The sequence below is a fragment of the Eptesicus fuscus genome, chromosome 17 (assembly GCF_027574615.1).
Source record: "Eptesicus fuscus isolate TK198812 chromosome 17, DD_ASM_mEF_20220401, whole genome shotgun sequence".
Classification (NCBI taxonomy): domain Eukaryota; kingdom Metazoa; phylum Chordata; class Mammalia; order Chiroptera; family Vespertilionidae; genus Eptesicus; species Eptesicus fuscus.
Window position 1 is genome coordinate 54847907 of NC_072489.1, and position 9610 is coordinate 54857516.

Consider the following 9610-nt stretch of genomic DNA (forward strand, 5'->3'; position numbering starts at 1 on the left):
AAGGTGATTTCAGGGTCCCTGCCAGAGCACGACAGACACTCCACGGAGCCAAGTCCTGTGGGGGTGGCTCCCTCTTCTCACCGCTCCGCTCAGGCTCCCGGACTTGGGTGGGCAGCAGAACTAGCTAAAATCTACTCACATTGTTTTCGCTGAAATTCTTTTACATTTCCCTCTATTTATGGCAAATGCTGCTGATTTTTTGCCTTTAGTAGGACTATTAAGATTCCTCTTAAAATAAATGTGTTTAATTAAACATAGTGAATTAAGAGAAAAACGGGGGGGGAGGGGGTCAATGGAGGAAAAAAAGGGGGAACATATGTAATACTTTCAACACTAAAGATAAAAAGGAGAGAGAGAAAGATGTGAAGTAAATAGCATTAGAGGTGAGACGCAGGTGTTAGAGACCGTGGAGGTGGTTTAGGAGGGAGGGAGGGAGTTCGGAAAAGCTGGGGCACACGGCCTCAAGGATCCTCCCGCTCTGAGAGGTGAGAGAGGATGGTGGTTCTAACGTGGGTCTGCAGTCCTGGCTCTGCTAATCACACTCGGATACACTTGGGCAGGGTCCTTAATCTCTCGGTGCCTCACCTTCCTTATCTGTGTAATGGGAAGAATAGTGCACCTACCCCAAAAGATTGCTACAGATTGCACTTAGAAGAGTGCCTGGCTCCGTGTAAATGCTCTGTGAGTGTTTCCTGTCACTGTGGCCTTCAAGGAGCCCTTGATGGACCATGAGCCAAGGTGTGCTCCTATAACCATGCCCGTTCTCAATGGCTAACCAGAGCCCAGTTGCTCATATATGCTGTTTCCTGTCCCTGACCACATAATCCCAGTCTCTCTCTCTCTCTCTTCTCTCTCTCTCTCTCTCTCTCTCTCTCTCTCTCTCTCTCTCTCTCTCTTCTCCCTCTCCCTCTCCCTCCCTCTCTCCCCACTCCCTTTCTGTTAGAAAGCAAGTGAAGCCTTCCATAAATAAAGCGGGTGGAGGAGAGAGTCCACCGGCACCATCCTCTCTCCACACAGAATGGTGTAAAGGTGCCCAGGTGTTCTCTGTCTTCCCATCATTTACTGAAATCCTGCAAGAGTCAGCTGCGAGCCACATGTTAAATCACCTTCTGAGCCAAAAAGAGAGAAAGAAAAGGAGGATCATGAAGTAAGAGCAGCAAAAGTGGGAGCGCCCAGGCACAGTCCTCTCCGGGCTGGCCCCTCCGCGCCCGGCACTCAGCTCCACGTCACACGTGACCTTTCTTTGTGATGGACCTCGTTGGTTTCCCCTCAAGGTTGGCCATGCAGCATCCTCTGAGGCCCTAAAACATGACTGGGGCCCCAGGAGGCAGGGGCCTGACCTTGCAGGTGGCTTCCTGCCGAATCTCAACTGTGTCTCTATCTCCAGCTGGTCTACCCCAGCCCAGTTCCATTTTGGGGCCCACAGAGGCAGCCAGGGATTATTGCTGGGAAATCCCGTCGCTTGCTTCTGGTGTAAGTCCACATTCTCCTGGGGTCAAACGTCTAGGCCCGGCTCTTCTGAGCAGGTTCGGTTTTCATTCGTAATTTACTGCCCAACACTCTTCAAATAGAAGCGCGCCACGGCCCGCACTCCCTGGTGGCAGAGAGCAGACCACTGTGCATAGACTGGCCGGGAAAGTGGACTTAACGGGCAGAGTTAATCATATTCTTTTCCAGGGAGGTATGAACATGCTTAAGTGGCTTGGCGGTAGCATGGACACAGCGTCAGAAGGCACCGTGAGGATGTCCCTATGCAGTGAGGGGAACAGGGAGCCAGCGGTCACGGGCACGATGTGCAGAGAAGGTCACTCTATAGATATTGAGTTGCTGTTCTTAGCACGGTAGCAAAGGAGCCACACCCACCTCCCTGGTTCCTCCTATCCTTGATCTTTCCTGTCCCGTTTCCACAAAGATACACAGAAGATCTCTTGACTTGGAGTCTGCCTTTAAGGATTCAAGAAAAAAAAAAAAGACTAAAAAGGGATGGTCTGAGAGAAGGAAGGCTGTCTAGGAGAAAAGGTACAAGACCTCAGTGAAAGTCAGCCCCGCCTAACATCACTAATCTCTCTACTTGCTCAAGGCTCCATGCAGTCCTCCCAGAGACGGCTCAAGTCTGCTATTGTCAGAACCTCTCACGGAGCCAGCCCAGTTCCAAGCTACCGATTTTCACTTGCTCCTGGAAAAACCAGGCAGGGTTGATGACTTCTCAGCTGGTCCAACCACACCAGTGAGACCCCTCAGTCTGCATGTGGGTCGGCTCTTACACAACCGAGTGCCTTTGTCAACTGGGACTTCCTAGCAACATCGTTCTCATTGCAAGTGCGTGCTCACCAACGTGCACACGAACAGCTCCCGAATGGGCTTCATTATGGCAAGGAGCAGAACGTGTGTGCAGACTAAAAACCCCCCAAAGACAGAGCCCAGCCTACATTCTGTATTCCCAGACTTGGCTGGTCTCCACGCCCCCATTGTCCCAGAGAATGGCACTCAATGTCTGTGTGGGATACACAAACTTTCAGCTGAGTTCTTAAAAGAAAACTGCATTCAATGCAGATTGTGTGTTCTACCTACTCGGGAACTCACGGAGGTCCTGGGATAGGAAAATTAGGGGTTCTTCACCAAACTTCAAGGGCCAGACAGGATGCATTCTAGGCTTTGTGGACCATACTCTCTCTCTTGCAACTGCTCAACTCTGTGGTTATAGCAGGAAAGCATAGACAATCTGTCAACAAATAAGTGTTGTAAAAGTCATAAAGGGATCTCTAATACTTGAATGCACATGGGTTTCTGAATAAAGATTCCTATTTCCCCCTTCCAGGTACTTTTTATGCCCCAGAAAGTGTTCCTTACATACACTGGTGTTATTTCCTCGTGCCAATGCCCAGGTACTGCGAACAATATGCTCTCAGCTACCTACGAAGCTGAGCACAGCCAGACTCCATTTGGCAACCTCTGACAACCATACTTTGCTGACACAGAAACCTGCTTTAGGACAAGGCCTGGCTTGGGGTAGGTCATAGCAGAGCACGAGAAAATTATTCACACTGGATCCATGTAACAGTCTTGGCCTTAAGTTTCACAATGTTCAGAGGCTATCATTGTCTCCAGGGCCATTATTTTGGGCATCAGGAAACAATGGGGTCAAGTGATGAAATATTTCGGGGAAGAGGTTTCAGTCCCCTGTCACTCTCCTTAACATCCCACCCAAGAGTCACCCCACCTTTGCAAAAGCCTTCACCTCAAATGCATTTTCATTGTTAGGTCGCACTGATAATTCTTTGTTGTATTACCTTCCCTGTTTAAAAAAATAAATTAGAACAATCTAAGAAGGCAGATAATGTTTAATGGAAAAGGGCAGCGATGGGCTAATGGTTGCCTAGCAACCACTAGACATTGTTTTGCTGCCTCACTCTAGAGAAGCCAAAATGGCGGCTCTAATCCTCCTATAGCCCCCTGGACAGTGCACGTGTGAGTGACAGCTCCCCCTGGGCCCACATCATTTTCTTCTTTGTCTTGGGCAGCAGATCACTCTTTTTTAAGCTTCCAAATGGGGAAGACTCCGTGCCTAATTCTTGAATACGCTAATGCCCATCCTTTCATCTTCTCAGAAAATCTATAGCTGAACTTACCAGGTTCTTCCTTTGGGCAGTTCTATCAAGTGTTTTCATGCATCCCCCGTGTCCTCTTTCGAGTTCCCCTGTCAATCAATTACCATCCCTGGCTAAATATTTTTTGAGGTCAAGCAAAGCACTTGACATGATTTAGAAAGTCTCTCGTCTTATCCTCCTTTCTCCTTCCAGTAGGGTCTTGACATGACTGCTCCGTTCCCTGGGGCCCAGGAAAACCCAGTAACACTTCAACCACGGAGTTTTATCAAGACTAGTGGACAGAGGGGGAGGAGAAATATAAAAGGAGTGTTAAGTGTTGTCAAGATTATAAACAGGTGAGAAGGAACCTATTTTTTTTAAATATATTTTATTGATTTTTTACAGAGAGGAAGAGAGAGGGATAGAGAGTTAGAAACATCGATGAGAGAGAAACATCGATCAGCTGCCTCTTGCACACCCCCTACTGGGGATGTGCCCGCAACCAGGGTACATGCCCTTCACCGGAATCGAACCTGGGACCCTTGAGTCCGCAGGCCGACGCTCTATCCACTGAGCCAAACCGGTTTCGGCAGGAACCTATTTTTACAAATAATATTTCCATTAGCTTATCTCAGAAACTGCAAGTCTGTCGCAAGAAACCCAAAATGCCTAAACTGCTTCCACCTTTGCTGTCCCTAAATCACAGGTAGCCTGGGAATAGTTAGGTGTGGCCTTGACCGGAGGGATGAAATAGCCACTGTGCTGTAGACTGTCCGTGATAGCTTCCTAACTTGGGACCGAGAGATGGGGTGGGTTTCCGGGCCTTCCCGCCTTAGTGGGCTGGGCGCTGTAGAATGGGGGTTTTAGCAGGTCCTCTAGATGGGGAGGGGTTAGGAGGTCCAGGACCCCCAGAATCATGTCAAAACAGAGTGTACATCCACATGTGTATCATTTCAGAGAGGGGGTCTGTCTACAGCTTTCAGAAGGTTAAAAGCCAGTGGCAGAGAGGAAGGTAAAGAAATAAGGAGCTTTATCAAAAATCTTTTGGTTTCAGAAAAATATACTGAGGATACATTAGAACAGAAATGTCTCTAAAGATGGAGAAGTATGTATTATATTATGTGCTAAGGAGCTTTACGCAAGTTAATGACAACTCCAGAACCAACCATATGAACTTCAAATCATTATGTTCTCTCTCACTGACCCTATAAATGGTGGCACCTCAAGCGGTTCCTTCATCTCTCTGCATCTTGGTTCTCCTTCTGAAAAATGGAGATGCCAATAGTACCTACCTGATGGGGCTGTGAGGATTCGTTTCGTTCAGTGCTGTATCCTCAGTGCTTACACTAGTGCCTGCTCCATAACAAGTCTTCAATACATACTTATTGCAAAAATGGAGAAACAGAATGGGGACAATCCATTGCTTCCAGATTCTGTTCCCTGCCCTTAACTCTGGAGAAGGCTCTAGCGCCAACCTTGAGCTGTCCTGCAGGTAAAAGACCCAGGACACCGAATCCTGAAGGCAGCTTGCTCCTGACGAACCTGGGCTATTTATAAAGCTTTTGTAGAGTTAGGGCCACTTCTGATAATATATTATTTCATAAACATGCCTCCCAAGGTGCAGGGAAACATCTGAGGACTTTTAAGCCCTCTGCCATGGGGAATGCAACTGTTACGCACGTGGACTGGATTTTCTGTTCCTTTTTTTGTTTTTGAGCGCTGCTGGCAAGGAAGCAAGTACAAGCCAGGGTTCCAATGGAGTTCTCTGACATGGAAACTTTCTTCTCTGTTTTTGAAAATGCAAGTGGTTGGCTGCACACAGCCAGCCTGTTCGGGGATATGAGCATTTATATTAATGGAATTAGACTCAGCATTTATACAACATGGTACACCTCCCTCCCTACGGCTTGTGATAGAACATGCATGTTCCCTTGGATTATTTTTCTCTTTCCCATTCAGCATTCCATGTAGGAAGGAGATGCTACTCCAAGACAATCATTCTTTAGCATTAGCTGCATTGATCAAAGCTTATTAAACTGCAGAGTCCCCAGCCGCCTGAAGTTTTCATTTTCAACAAGTGATTCTTCTGCCCGCAGGTAGCATATGGATCACACTTGGCGAACCCCAGGAACAGGGAGGAAGAGCAAAGGCCTGGCCTGTGCTCCCATCCTGGCCCTTTACGCTAGAGGCACAGCCTTAGAGGTCTCTCCTAAACCTCCCAACATCTGCTTCCTCGTCGACAACACAAGTGAAATGCACACTGGCTTCCTGGGAAGGATGCTTCCCAGAGCACTGGATGGGAAGTGTGAGAACAGTTTAGCTCTCCAACCTGTGGGCTTTTCTGTGATGTAAGTAGGATTGAGGCGTCTCTTTAGGGCAGGTCACGTGACACTGCCAGCTGGTTACTAACATTTACTTCCTCTTCCGGGGCAACAGCCCAGCTACATTTCGCAGCCTCCGTGCAGGTGGGTGTGATGAAGTCACCAAGTTCTAGCCGGAGCAAAGGGAGCAGGACTGTCCCCGTCCCAGGCCAGGCCCACGACTGCCCAGGGTGCTGGTGACACCCAGGGTTACGGGGAAGAAGGTGGGAGAGTTGCTGTCCGCCTGGGTCTCAGAATGACTGCGTGGAACACAGCCCCGGTGACAGGAACATCCTCCTGGGTCAGTATAGGTGGCAGGTGTATGTCCTGCAGTTCACACCACCCGAACAATGCGGGCACTGACACAGCCATTCTAACAAAAGGACATGCTGACAGTCTAAGAAAAGCCTGACACTTATATGACCGAGTACTGCCGTGGCCAGTGGCTCAGTTCGTTGGAGCGCCATCCCGTACACCAGATAAGGTTGTGGGTCCAATCCCGGGCCGGGCACATATGGGAAGCAATGGATCAATGTTTCCCTCTCACATGGATGTTTCTCTCTCTCTTGACCTTCCTCTCTCTAAAAAAATCAATAAATGACACACAAAAAAATAGTAAGTATTGTGCAATAACAGTTGCACTCATTCCTCTGTGACCCTTCTCTCTGAGCCTAAGAAACAGGTGCCAATCCCCTCGCTGTGAGGGAGCACATGGGATCGGTCACTAAGCTGGTGAGTGACTGCAGCTAGCCGCCCAGCTGGGAAACTGCATCCTGGACAGACCGTATAGGTGTGTAACCAAAACATCTGCATTACTTAGTTACATGTCGATTATTTCTTTGTACTTAGCAAAGAAAAAGCCACTGATTTCCTAAAAGCCCACCTAAAAATATCAAGTTGTCCCAACAGGGTTTACATCAATTTCCCAGCAGTCTGTGCTTATTCATCCCAGCCCCTGCACGCGTGTGCCTGGTGTCTGACACACAGTAGGTGCTTAGCACGTTTCTCAGGTATCGTGTACATAGGAATAAAACAAAGCGAGGCTCCATTGTTTCACTCTTCCTGTGACATTCAAGACGACGTCTAGCATCACCCACGTGACAAGTGAGAGCAGTTTTTATACTGGCCAGTCATACCTGAATGCCATCCCATCAAATAAAGCATCATGAGTCGAGGCCCATTCAGCCCGAAGATGAAGTGATACATTAGCTTCTTGATCGGGTGCCAGGACTAACAGAGGAATATGAAACAGACATCGGTAATTACAGCTTGCACTGGAGCTGCTGGTGTCTAACCCTCCAAGTTCAATGAACAAGTAATAACTGGACAGACACACCCTTCAGAAATTAGAGGTGGGAAAAGATTACCTCATTCCATACCTGTCACCGACGGGGCCCCTGCGGCAAGTCAGCGAGAGGCAGCCAGCCATGGCGCAGGAGGGGTGCACCGGCTTCCAGGGTGATGCCAATGAGGCGGCACGGGAGGAGACCTGGCCCAGGAGCGCCCGGGGGCCAAGGCTCCTCTCGGGTACGACCCTCCCCTCCCCTCTCATTCCTTCTGCTCTGTGCCTCCTTAAGAAACCCGGTCTAGACACAAAAGGCACATACCGAATTTAAAAAAGGCATGCTTTATTTAAATCTAAAAAGGGGTTGCTAATACTCTAAGGTAATTAGATGTCATTTTACAAGCACACCTGAAAACACAGCATGTGGCATGGCCTTTAACGGCCGTTCCCCTCCAAAGCCTGCAGTTACGTCCAGGGTCAAGGTCGCAAAAGCCGTGTGGAGGAAGCTCCTGACAGCGCCAGGGTACTTGAAGGAATTCTAGCAAAATGAACACATCCCTCCAGAATCCTCACCGGGGACAGGGAATGCATTTGTTGGAGGCGCCAAATGTTCCTAACACGAGAGCGCAATGGTTTGGCTCCTCCCTCAGGTTCTTTGTGGCAAACTTGATCTATTTGCTGCCTGCCACGTGCTCGCCGGAGTCAGGAATCCCGTCCCCAGAAGACTCTGCGCTGGTTGCAGCTGCAACACTGCCCATGTGTGGGGCTTGTTTTTCTTTGAAGGTGAGGCGTGTGGAGGGAGGATAAAATAATAAAGACTGGAGAATGCAGCTCTGCTCATTTTATCAAAATCCACAGCACCCCGGCCTCAGCCATGGAAAATGGGTCATGTCTTACTGTCTCAGTGAGCTACAGAGGTCAGTAATAGATACACATTCGTAAGATAATCTTTTCATAGTTCACTGACATTTACTCTAACATAGATTCTGCTGTCTAGCAGAAAATTTCTCACTAATTTAAATCTGAAAACCTGGAGAGATGTTCTGACTACTTCATAATAAAGATTAGTTCCTTGAAATGCAGTGCCGGGGTTTTTTAATGCCTCAGGCTTTTCAAAGTACTTAAGATCCGTTACCTCGTTAGAAGGCACCAATGCCACACACAGCAATCTACACTGGGTTTTGGAAAAAGATTTTCGTGTACGTATTTTGTCCAAATATTACTATTTGCCTCAGGAAAGTCAGAGCGAAGACTTTAGCAGAGTGTAAATTTTAAGCCAATGAATAAACAGTTGGCTTGAAAAACTATTCAACTGTCATGAAAAGCATTTACTGCTCTGCCAGATCCTAAAAATAAAAGCGGCTTCTGCCCACACGGGAAAGCTTGACTGTTTCAATTGGTTCTGAGCTGGGCCACTAGGCTTCATGCAGTTCTTTTTCCAAAATGGAGTCTAACAAACATCACGTGGCTTCCCTAAACTTACTTCTTAAAAAAAAAAAAAAAGATGCACAATTGGAATCTTATTTAATATCAACCTCAGTTATTGAAACATTTGAAAGATAACATTCTAGACAAAAGGAGATCAGTAAGATGTGAAACGGGAGGTTCCATGCTGTGGCTCCAAGTTCAAATAACATTTTATTCCTGTCCTTGGCCTGCCCCTCCCTGAGCTCTTTAAAAAAAAAAAAAAAAGTGTGTTTAAAATATGGAGCCTGCGATTTATGATCAGTTGCAGAAACCTGTTTAACTGCTGATTTATAGTCCTGGCCAGGGCATTTAGCTCTGTCATCAGAACTAATTATAGCAAACCTGAGATTACACACCCAACGCTCCTGCTGGTGAAAGGAGGAGACTGTTCGGAACATCCCGCGGGCTCCCACACAGGAACGCACTCCCAGCTAGCCCGTCAGAACCAGCGCCGCAGAGCTCAAAATTACTGCTCTGCAGCGCGTTGTTTAGCCCGAGTACTTAATAAATCAGTTACGTTACTGCCATCCTGATGGCCTGAAAGGTATTCATCTCAGTTAACGGCTGACAGTTTCGCTGCTAACCTGACTCGGCATTCCAGGGGTAGTAAACGCACGTGTCCGAGCCCGGGAACTGATGTCACTGATCCAGAAAGAACCCTGGTTTTGCTGTGACCAGATGAAGAGGACAAATGACCTCACTTTTTAGGCAACATGGGTGCTCTAAGAACAATGTTCCCCTTTTACCGCTTTAATGAGCAAAATGTCTAATTCAAATTAAAGGTGATAAAGTAAATCTGGATCCAAATGACGAGCCAGCAGGGCGAACCCAAGACAACAGGTCCCTTCCTTTCCCTGAAGCCCTTCTCTCCCACCCCCACCCCACCCCCGTCTGCTATACCATGTTTTGGA